This window comes from Aedes aegypti, chromosome 2 (genome assembly GCF_002204515.2).
Source record: "Aedes aegypti strain LVP_AGWG chromosome 2, AaegL5.0 Primary Assembly, whole genome shotgun sequence".
In the NCBI taxonomy this organism is placed as follows: Eukaryota; Metazoa; Arthropoda; class Insecta; order Diptera; family Culicidae; genus Aedes; species Aedes aegypti.
The window spans coordinates 268457293-268469637 of NC_035108.1; positions in this window are offsets into that span (position 1 = coordinate 268457293).

Here is a 12345-nt window from a genome sequence, read left to right on the forward strand (position 1 = left end):
TCAGGTGGACTGGACATACTAAATGTGGACTAACGATTCCAATCACGCATCTAAACCATATCATAAAGGGCCATCCATATACCACGTGGACAGCTTAGAAGGGATGATGAAATGTTCATCTGGTATATCAAATTTGATTTCTAAATTACAGGGCTGTTACAACAGTCGCGATTTTCGCGGAATTGTCCAGCAAGTCGTGAAAATCGCGGATGAGAAAAATTCTGTCGGTTTTTCGAATCATACCGCGCAACTAGCATAATTGATAATCATTCCGTTCGGAATCACGCGATTTTTTATGTTTAAAGAAAACCCAAGCTTTTCATTTAATATTCATAGAGTTAACCCCTATAGCAGTGTAACTAGGCTAATACTTATGACACACTGGTGGTATACGTACCATGGTACAATAATCTTGAAATGAGATCCATACTGATAATTGTCTTCACTCAAGATAGTCTTGTAAAAATTTTCTTGACAACTTGTCCCTTGCATTAATTTGCATTAACAATCGTGTGTCAAAAATTATTTGCGATAACGTTAATTAGGGAGCCGGATCATGTTCTTGGCTTTTTTGATTCACTTCGACAGTGAGTTTTTTGAATGCTACTAAGCTAATATTTAACCACAATATGCGTCGTATTGAAGTGCTTCTTATTGCGAAGTTTCAGATAATTCGTCTAATCATGGAAGTGCTCAAGTAGCTTTGCACCCTATATTTTATTTTATTTTTTCTAAGTAATCCACAATCATTTAATCCGCATAATATAAATCTCCTACGATTGAACGAATTTTGTACGCCGTCAATGATGTTCCTTCAGAATAGCAATTTTGAGTGTTTATATGAACTTTTTCGATTCTACAAGGAAAAACAAAATATTTTTAGATCAGCGCTCCAAATACGTTTTCAAAAATCTCTCTTTCCGCAGCTCCACTGGTTCTTTTTCCTGATTAAAAAGAACCAGTGAAGCACCTCCAGCTTTTTTCTCTGCTTTTCGATGGATGCTGTTTGTGGCTGTACTGCCTTCATTTGGCTGCAAATTCAAAAATAAAACTATTGGTAGAATGTACTACTGAAAAAACGATATAGGTATAACAAATCAAATTACCCCCGAAATAAATGTGTTCAAATAAAATCTTCAAGGTGAAGGTGCATCGAAGCCAAACCTCAAATTTTCAAAAGCACAAATCTAGAGAACCAGACAGCGGTTTGAGCTGTAAACTGGTGGTGATCAATCGACAAGTTTTCAGTTTTTTTAATCGGCATAAAGATGACCATTGGAAGCCTTTCTGGTCATTTTGAATACAGGTGGTTAGTTTAAGTCCAGTATCGGAACTCCGTTTTTTGGTACCAAAAGAGCTATTTTTATCATAAATAAAAACAGTAATAATACAAAACAGCAAATGAAAACATGTAGAGCAAGGCTGGTAGCAGTCAGAGGCCAAAATAATAGTGACTTTACTGATCAAAATGATCAAAATAGTGACCAAAAAGTGAATTCAATACTAGAAGTAGGGTGCCGGTGCCATTAGTGGACTACCTAAGCTATAAAAAATCATAACAAAATAACGAAAAGCCTTAACAAAGATCTTTTGGCGTCAACAGAAAGATTTCAACCTCTACTATATGGGAAAAATATAAAAAGAATGATATAACTAATATTTTAACATAAAATCGCTTGAGCCACTATTGGTACACGTGTTCCAGTAGTTGCGCTAGTGCTCCAGTAGTAGACGTTCGGGAATGATACAAGGAATTTTAAACAAAATGGTAAATTTTACATAGGTTTAACATTTTTCCCTCGGAACAGCAATTAATATCTTTAGAATGAAGCATAAAGATCATCTCTAGGGCTTTTCTTCATTTTTATACATCCATTTCAAAAACTGCTTCCATCCGTTGATCCACTACTGGAACACGACGGCTACTACTGGTGCAAGGGAGCAATTTTTTTGCGTAAACTTTATTAAATAAAGGACTTTTTGATAAAATAAAAAGCTGAAATTTGGCAAATCGACTAAACTAGAGACGATCTATCCACCAAAAATAGCACATGTCGTTTTTATCGAAAAATGTTCGTTTTATTCCATAGTCCAATCTACTGGTACATTACAACTATTGGTACCGCCACCCTATATATACCAGAAACAAAAATACGTTCTATATTGATATTTACGAATGCACATATTGGATAAATTTAGAATGTAAAGAACAGCAGTTATCTAATTATTGGAAATGTTCCTTAACATTTATCTGTCCAGGATAAGACTTGATTGCTTAAAAAGATGGTGCGTTTAAGATTTAACTTCTTCATAAAAAAAGGATGAATTTCAGAAAATTCTAAAAGAAAATCCTTGCCGAAAAAGTTGAAATTTAGCGTGACATAATTTGTGTACCATCCCTTATCTGTTGTACGACCCTGAAAATGACTAATTTTGCATACCGTGCACCCCCGCTAATTTGAACGGTACCTCATGCAAACCATTTGAACTTAAAACCGTGTTTCTAGTTAGCCTTCTGGCTGTTTTGTTTTGATTTAGCGTTTCGTTTCACAATGTTCCATTTGACTTTGCATAAGTTAAATTATTGTTTATTTTTTTTTTATCTGAATGAATCGGGGTCAAATCAAAACGTGATCAGATTAAAAGCGGTCAAATCAACAGGGGTATCCAGTACTTAGATTATAAACAAATAGTAAACGATTGAAACCGCATATGTGTTGCTAAAATTCATGAACAGGTGTATTTGACGTCAGGGAATCGCCAATGATATAACTATTAAATTATAAATTGTTAAAGTATTAATGAATCATAATTGTCTAACAATGTTTAACCATTTGAAGTTTACATGTACACGACGAACGGGCTGCAATCTAGGCTGTTGCTCGACAATTTAAATATGTAATATAAAAATGTGTTTTTGTACTACTGTTGACCAAAGTCGAGTAAAAACAATAGCAAGGGTTAATGAATGGAAAAATGTATATTTTATTGATTGGAATTTTTAATGTAATTTCTCAAACGATTTCTAGGAAAATTATTACTCACATTTGAAATTCTGGACGAGTTTTTAACAAACTCTTTTATTTTATTTTTTTTTTCTTGTTTCCCAAACCGTCTCTGGCTAATTTTCCAAAGGAGTTTGATGAGGATTTTTCTGAAAGCAGGTTTCTATAGTTGCAGATTACTACAGTAGGTTTACTAGTTATTAATTCAGCAGGTCTGTCGGGTGTTGGTCCTTGTTTTCGCTTAAGTTTATTAAAATATTTTTGTCGGAAAATTCAGTTTAAATTCGCATTCTTCTGGAGGAAATCTCCAGAAGAATTTCTGGACAAAATCCCCGGAGAAAATCGTGGTGCAAATCCCCAGAGAAATTCCTGAAGATATCCTCGGATAAATTATCTGGATAAATCCCCTAAGCAATTTGTAGAAGAGTTCCTGGACGAAATTGTCGGTGGAATTGCTATTAGAATGCCTTTGAGAAACTTCTGGAGAAAACTCCCGAAGGATTTCTTAGAAACAAATTCTTAGAATTCCTGGCGGAAATTTTTAAAGGATTTTCTGAAGGAAATCCCTGGATGAATTTCTGGACGAAATCTTCGAAGAAATTTCTGATGGAAATACCCGAGGGATTCCTGGAGGAAATCCCCGGGGGTATTGCTGTAGCAAATCCACGCATGAATCCCTGAAAGAAGTCTCCGTAGAAAAAACAAGGTGAAACTGCTGGTGGGAATCCATGGAGTAGTTCCTGGTGGAAATTTTGTTAGACACATCGGAATAACTTCGGTAGAATTTCTGGAAGGATTCTGTTGGAGGACTTCCTTGAGGAATCTTTAGAAGTATTCTCGTAGAAATTCTTGGTGGAATTCCTGGACGAATTATGTAGGAATCCCTCTACTTTGTGCACCCGAGAGAGAAATTGCTCATGGCGCGGTTTGCGAAAATTGAGAAAGCGCACGCAACTGGCGTCACGACGTCTGCTGTTGGAAGAGAAAGCGTCAACGCCTGCATTAAGATCTCAGGTCTCGCGCAATACTAGGCGACTTTTCTTGCTCGACAGCTTATAAATTGCGGTGGGCATAAAAGGGGGGTTTCAGCGTTCAACAGTCAATCATTATTAAATACATTTTCGCCTAAAAGCCTTGATGTAGGAATCAAAAAAGTGTACAAGGATATGTCCGTGCTCTGGGCATAGTTGAAAAACTAAGATATCGTGATACAATTTACTGGCTGTAAAAAACATTAGGGCCCATTCACAAATTTCATAACGCTAAAGGGGGTGGGTGGGTGTCCTCGTGATGTTACGGATCATACAAAATTCATAAAATGTTCATACAAAAAGTGTCACGAGGGGGTGGGTGGGTGTCGAAAATGATCATTTTTGGCGTTATGAAATTTGTGAATAAACCCTTAGTTAACATTTAGTACAATATCGTTAGAGACAATGGAAATTCGCAATTTCGAGGAATCCCTGAAATCCACGAAATTTGGCCTTCATCGCAGGTTTGATCAAAAATGTCATAATCGTTTAGTTTTAAGTTGAACGTCTTTCTGGCTTGCATCGTATAAGACATCAGCCAAAATGCTTAAAACTGACAACAAGCGATTAGAACGAAGAAAAAAGGTCAATGAGCAACTAATATATAATCACTGCGAGACATTTGAAGATTGCGTTCAATATTGGAAATTACATTACCGTGAAGACCCCATATTCTGCGCACTTAAGGCTTTTCAAATTTCAAACAGCTTTAATTTACTACACTTTTTATATTAAATTTAGGGGAGGGATTATAAGAGAGTGCTTCGTGAAGCCCAAGCAGGACAGTTCGGTTTTGTGTCGTCCGATAGGTTTTGCTCACGGTTTCGCGCGTGTTTTCGTCGCCGGAGTTTTTTTTTCCCTGTTTTGGAGCGTCTAGCTGGGTACACTGAACGAAAGCTCCTGCCCCAAATTGAATGATTTGCAATTCACACGGTTGCAAACCTCAATATTCACTATTTTGAATGAAAATAGAAGAATATGATGCATCTGCTACCTATTGAGCAAAATTCATCCAATTCGACGATGATTTTTAGTATATATTTGAGTGGCAATAATTAAATAGTTGAATTAAAATGTCACAAACGAAAAACATGCAACTTCTAAAGGATTTTATTATGTCCTATGTACCAAAACAAAAATCATTCAATTATCGTCTGAGTTGTCATGTGGACAGATAATGATCGTAGATTTCAAATCATCTTTGTTAATCCTAGAAAAATATGGCGGCAGCAGCTTGATGGTCGATATTTTTTGTCTATTTAACAGGTAAGTGCATTGAATTATCAATAATTATCGTTATTTCCAGCATCTGTTTATTATTTTCAAGCATACCAAACACAACAACGCTCTCTAACCAACGATGTTGGTGCAGAAATCATGGATCAACAACAGGCTCCCTCCGGACTATGCTTCGGTCACACGTGTGTTCCTGCAAATCTAAACTTGTGATTATCGAATGATTTGTGTGAATAAAAAACTAAATAATCACTGCTTGTGATTGTGTACGCAAACCCACAATTGTTTAGTCATTATTTGTGTTCAACTTGAATTGCTTTAAAATATGAAAAAGTATGTAACGGATTGTTTACATCTATGTATGAAAATCATTCAATATTCAACATCTTTTGCAACGATGAAAAACATTCCAAGACTGGATGATTTTCATCCAGTGTAATTTGTAAACAGATGATTTTGACAGGGATGAAAATCATCTTGAATGTGTCTGAAAATAGGTATGGGGCTAGGATGAGGCAAAAATCATTCATTTTAAGGCGGGAGATTTTGTTCAGTGTAGTGCTTCATGAAGCCTACACTGAACGAAAGCTCCTGCCCCAAATTGAATGATTTGCAATTCACACGGTTGCAAACCTCAATATTCACTATTTTGAATGAAAATAGAAGAATATGATGCATCTGCTACCTATTGAGCAAAATTCATCCAATTCGACGATGATTTTTAGTATATATTTGAGTGGCAATAATTAAATAGTTGAATTAAAATGTCACAAACGAAAAACATGCAACTTCTAAAGGATTTTATTATGTCCTATGTACCAAAACAAAAATCATTCAATTATCGTCTGAGTTGTCATGTGGACAGATAATGATCGTAGATTTCAAATCATCTTTGTTAATCCTAGAAAAATATGGCGGCAGCAGCTTGATGGTCGATATTTTTTGTCTATTTAACAGGTAAGTGCATTGAATTATCAATAATTATCGTTATTTCCAGCATCTGTTTATTATTTTCAAGCATACCAAACACAACAACGCTCTCTAACCAACGATGTTGGTGCAGAAATCATGGATCAACAACAGGCTCCCTCCGGACTATGCTTCGGTCACACGTGTGTTCCTGCAAATCTAAACTTGTGATTATCGAATGATTTGTGTGAATAAAAAACTAAATAATCACTGCTTGTGATTGTGTACGCAAACCCACAATTGTTTAGTCATTATTTGTGTTCAACTTGAATTGCTTTAAAATATGAAAAAGTATGTAACGGATTGTTTACATCTATGTATGAAAATCATTCAATATTCAACATCTTTTGCAACGATGAAAAACATTCCAAGACTGGATGATTTTCATCCAGTGTAATTTGTAAACAGATGATTTTGACAGGGATGAAAATCATCTTGAATGTGTCTGAAAATAGGTATGGGGCTAGGATGAGGCAAAAATCATTCATTTTAAGGCGGGAGATTTTGTTCAGTGTAAGCAGGACAATTCGGTTTTGCGTCGTCCGATAGGTTTTGCTCACGGTTTCGCGCGTGTTTTCGTCGCCGGAGAATTTTTTTTTCCCCTGTTTTGGAGCGTCTTGCTGGATAGGTATTTGGGAAGGCCCTGGGAGGAAGAAACCAATACAAAATTTCTGTACGTCATGAAAAAGCGCGTAACTGATTAAAACACATTTTCGTATTTCTTCAAAAGTGATAAAAATCGAATGAAAATCAATTCATGCATTGAAAAACGCATCGTTCTAATTTTTCCAATGAAAATGATTATTTAGTGCATAGAAAACTGTGGCCCTTTTTTCATTTTTGTCAGGAAAGATCTCGAAGTTGCACAACAAAAGGAAACTACCGATTTTCTCGAAGCCTGCCTTGATTGTTGTTGGCAAGCTGGAGTTATCTTGCAGTTCAAAATAACGTTGTCTTATATTTCGTGTGTAGTATCGGTGCCTCCCTCCCAGGATTAGACTAAAGGAAAGCATATTATCCTAACCGTGTCGTGGACTTTGTCGCCAAACGATAAAAAATGCCGGTGGTCCAAAATATATACTTTGAGGGTCCAAAATGTATTGGTGTGTCCAAAATAATGAAAAACAGTGCATCACAATTCAATTATTTTCGACGTTTTTTGGATCCTACATGACTATATGGGCATTTTTATCTCGTAGAGGAAGTTTTTCTCTACATTTTGGCATATTCTTTATTACGCTGTGCAATTAATTAATTGAAACAAAAAACTAAAATCACTTCCTTAAGGGGTCCAAAATACGACCGTTACCTTACACGTTCAGAATGTTCCTGCTTTACAAGTTTCAATTTGCTGAAGCAGTTTTATTTACTGTTTCGTATAATGTGTGTTTTCTAGTGATAAAAATCGGTATTTTGGAGCCAAAAACGTGGTTATTAAACTAAATTTAAATTGGTCGACTGTATTCAAAATTACCGGAAAAGCTTCCAATGTCCATATTTTGTCGAATAAATATGATTCTATTTGGCGCAGTATGGAAATCAACATTTACTTTGGTTGGTTCTCTGGGATCGCATCCTAAGACTTCCGGTCTCCCGTATCTGAATATGTCAAAAGGCCAAGTGATTATTGTGTCAAAAATGTTCCACATGAGCTCGCAAGACTTGATACATACTATATTCATATACTTTTACATAAACACATTCGAAATAAATTGAAATTTTATCAGGAATCGCTGGTGGAAAAAGAGATGTACACTACATTTCCGGGCGTGTATCCGGATTGGCCACCGGTATCCAAATCGGTGTGGATGCATTTGGAGCTGCAACTAATTCCCAACACAATACTGTTAAAATTTTGAGAATTCTCGCGAAACATTACTAAAGGACCTATGTACAAATGAGAGGCTCTCTTTGTTTACTTTCTCTTTGATCAATAACTGAGCCACATTAACCTCTTCTGTTGCGTTTTTTGTATGGAACGCTAGTCAAGGAAATTGCCTTTCGATCTGTAATGAAAAACTTCCCAAAAGCTTTAGTATTCCACTGTTATAATCGAAAGAGAGCGAGAGAGGAGAGAATCTCTCATATGTACATAGGTCCTTTAGTAATGTTTCGCGAGAATTGCTCAATAGCAAAAATTACAGACAACAACCTTTCGAACATTCAGTTTCTCTTACCGGCCGCCGAGCGACGACACCGTTGTTTGTATGTCACCCACTGATCGCGCTACGCTGGATTCTCAAATTTCTCAAACTTTCAACACAAGCGCATGGAAGAATGGTAGTCGGAGAACTGTCAAAACGTATGAAAAATAATGAAAATCGTAAATTGCTTGCAATTAGGAAACTGGATCAAAAAAATAATGATTAGAAATCAAGTGTAAAGTGAATACATAACTTTTTGTGTTTAGTTTATCTTCCGTGGTGCTTTCTTTGCTTCAGGATTTCGTTTTTACTACCATTGAAAAAGAGCCATCTATTCGTGATCAAACGTCAACATCCCACCGCAAAATCGCTAGTGTTTGGAGGTGATTTTAACCTCCAAATTGCTAAATAACCTCCAAATCATCACCTCCAAGTTAGTTCTAATAACCTCCGTTATATGAAATATGGTGGCGCGTCGATCGTCGCAAGTTTATCGTTAAACAGTCAATTGCCTTTTCAGTTTTGAATATCGCCCCATTGAGTCAAAAGATACACGCTAAGCCTGCTCAATACAGCGCATGCGTAAAAACTGCACAGAATGAGGCAACCAATGCAGGACTCTTTGGCTGAGTGAAAATTCTGTGTAAGTCGCACTCATGCTGTGTGTAGCCGATGTGTTGGCCTTCGGCTGTGCGGGGATCGATGGAAATAGAACTGTCAATCTCTCCCGCGCGGCAGCAAACAGTTGGCCGTTGGTAAGATGGGGAGTTTTGTGTGATTTTTTTCAGGCGAAAAGCCGGAAGCTTTTTCCCCATTTTCTTCCACTTAGGCTATTCGAACGAAAAAATCTCTGAAAACTTGAAAATTTAAATGTTTTTTTTTTATGTTTTCAGAAGCAAAACAAAAATGGATGCGAATTCCGCATTCCAAGCGTTCCTCCTCTGTGCGCAATTCACTCATTCGGTTTGTTTACCACCGTTTGCACAAAACTGTGTACAGCCCCCTTTGCACAGAATCTGTGCTGCATGAAGAGAGGCTGATTTTGTGTAATCGGCACTCATTTCTGAGCGTGACAAGTTTAGCGTGTATGAGCAAAAGAGTGCAAAAAAGTCGTTGGGCCCATTCACAAATTTCCCAAATTTCATAACGCTAGAGGGGGTGGGTGGGTGTCCTAGCGATGTTACGGCCCATACAAAAATTAAACATTCATTTCATTCATTTAACATTCATACAAAAAGCGTTACAAGGGGGTGAGTGGGTGTCCAAAATGGCCAATTTCAGCGTTATGAAATAAATGAATGAGCCCGTTCACGCCTTTTAAGGGTTTAAAAACAACAAAATCACTGGTTTAAAATCCAGCAAAAATTTTGGTTGTGTCAAACAAAGGCGTTTTTCGTTTGAATATTTTGCAAGAATTAAGAAATAGTCTTCGGTCGGTTATGACCGCACCCGGCGAACACTACACGGTTCTGTAACGCCGCAAACAGATGCCTGTTCTTTGTGTTTTGTGCCGACGAGGATTAAATAAGCCGGAAGATTCCCAACCTGAGGCAGCAACAGCCGTTCAAAATGATAATATCCTTGCGCCGCTGTTGCTGCCTCAAGGCGGGAATCTTCCAGATCAACAGCCAACCGATAGATTTAGCATTTGTCGGCATGAATAGCAAGAATAGTCTCTTAGCGGTACCGTAACTGGTGGGTGGATGAAGCATTTGTTGTTTGGGGGGTGGTTTTGAATTTTGAATCTATTCGTGATCAAACGTCAACATCCCACCGCAAAATCGCTAGTGTTTGGAGGTGATTTTAACCTCCAAATTGCCAAATAACCTCCAAATCATCACCTCTTCTTCTTCAGTCGCGTTACTTTGACATCATTCTTGCAACAATTTCCGATGAATATTCATAAAGATAACTGCAGTTATTACTTCATGAAGTTATACCGAGAAAGATGATTGAACGAAATTTTGTACCGTATTGAAGATTTATATCGTATGCTTGATTTTAAATATCATTATACTTATTATGGATTGATAAAGATACATGAACAAACGTAACAAAATAAACAGTAATTACTGTTTTATTACTTGTTTATTTTATTATTACTGTTATCTTATTGCTGTTTTATTATTTTATTATTCTTTAAAGAATAAACGACAAAAATCTATATTATTGGATAGATATTTAAAATTCCAGCAGTGAATGACAACTCGATATAAAAAAATCTAAATAATTCCAGCAGCAAATGACAAATAGCAAGACAGTCAATTGAGCGTGATGAAAGAGGGACAGAGAAGAAGAATGTTTCATGACGTCACCATGCACTCTTCTATCCAGCTTTTTACGAGCGCTAATGGCTGTCGCTCACAGGCTCGCTTTCTGATAGGGATTGGTCGAATTGACGTTTGGCTTGGGTTCGCTCAATGTAAAACGACCCAAGCCAAACGTCAAATCGACCGATCCCTACCAGAAAACGAGCCCGTTTGCGGCAGTCATTAGCGCTTTTAAATAGCGGTATATAGGATGGTTTAGGTAAACTCGACATGATACTCCCCGACCAACCAGTTTTCATAATTCTTTAGATATTTGTCCAACGATGGCGATTGCTAACGATTCAAAACGAAACGCTATCGAAAATTACTGACTGCGGTTGACCGGTTATAAATAGAGTGCCTGTACATAAGAGTGACGTCGACGTCATGTTCCAGTTTTGACAGGTCTTCTGCTCAATTGGAACGCGGATTTGTATGGAAATGACAGTTCGCCACTGTTCCAATTTTGACATTGACGCCACTCTTCTTAAATCCACTCTGGTTATAACTACATATACGAATTTTAATAAGGGTATTCACTTAAAGTCACGTAAAGTACAATTCTGCGTAACTTCAGCAATGAAAAATTTCAAATGAAATATTCCTTATTTGATTCGGTGGAATGTCAAATGAGATATTTATAATCTAGTTGTCTATGGATCTAGGGACTGTTAACGTCAAAACTTCATTTCAAAACATGATGTTCCTATTATTTCAGCTCGTAAGCGATCATTTTTCGGAGTTTATCCAGGTTGAATTTTGCCATTTTGTAACGTAATAAGTGTTGGTGTTAATGATAGAGGTTGGCGCGACAACTTCTCTATCGAAAACTGCGAAGTTGAATGATTGGAAATTTCATATAAGCTTATACCACGACCATTGCAGCTGGTTCCGAATTATCGGCGATAATTAATTGCCTAATATGTGATGGAAGATAGCCAAGTAGTCCATATTTCATTGAAAACAGTTTTTGGCGACTCGCTTGAGTTGATTAGGGGAAATTTTATGCCCGACTCGAGAACTATCTCACACTGCATTTAGTTGATTGTTTTCCTCACTCACTTGATATGAAATGGCCAAGCTATGCCCGGAGATTTTCTCTGAACAAATTTCACGAAACCCAACATAAATGTCCTTGAACAAGATCTACACACTTAGAAAATTTCACCGACTCCGGTAATTTTTTTACCGAAATATAAACCGCTGAGCGCTCAGTAATCCTTTCGGTAAAGTTAAGAATCACCGAACAATCAGTAATTTAAACCAAAACACAGCTGTCAAAATATTACAAACTGTTCGTTACCGAGCAAATCGTAAGATTATTACCGAACGCATTGTTTTTATCAGCAGACAGCCAATATTCCATTCCGGATGATTGAAAAACATAAAAATAATGAAATTTACTTTGTTAATCGATAATTTTTTTTTCGGATTCTGTTCTCTATACAAAAAAAATGAACTGTATAGACATTTGGAATGCATTTCCACAGCTACAGTGTTCTGAAGCACAATAAAGATCAAGGAATCACTTAATTTTCCCGAACATCCTTATACGTGACGTTGTAATTCGGAACGAGATTTGGCTCTTGTATCCTATAACGAAAACATTTTGCATTTGGTCATACCTCGCAATCCTTTATCGTGAACACTG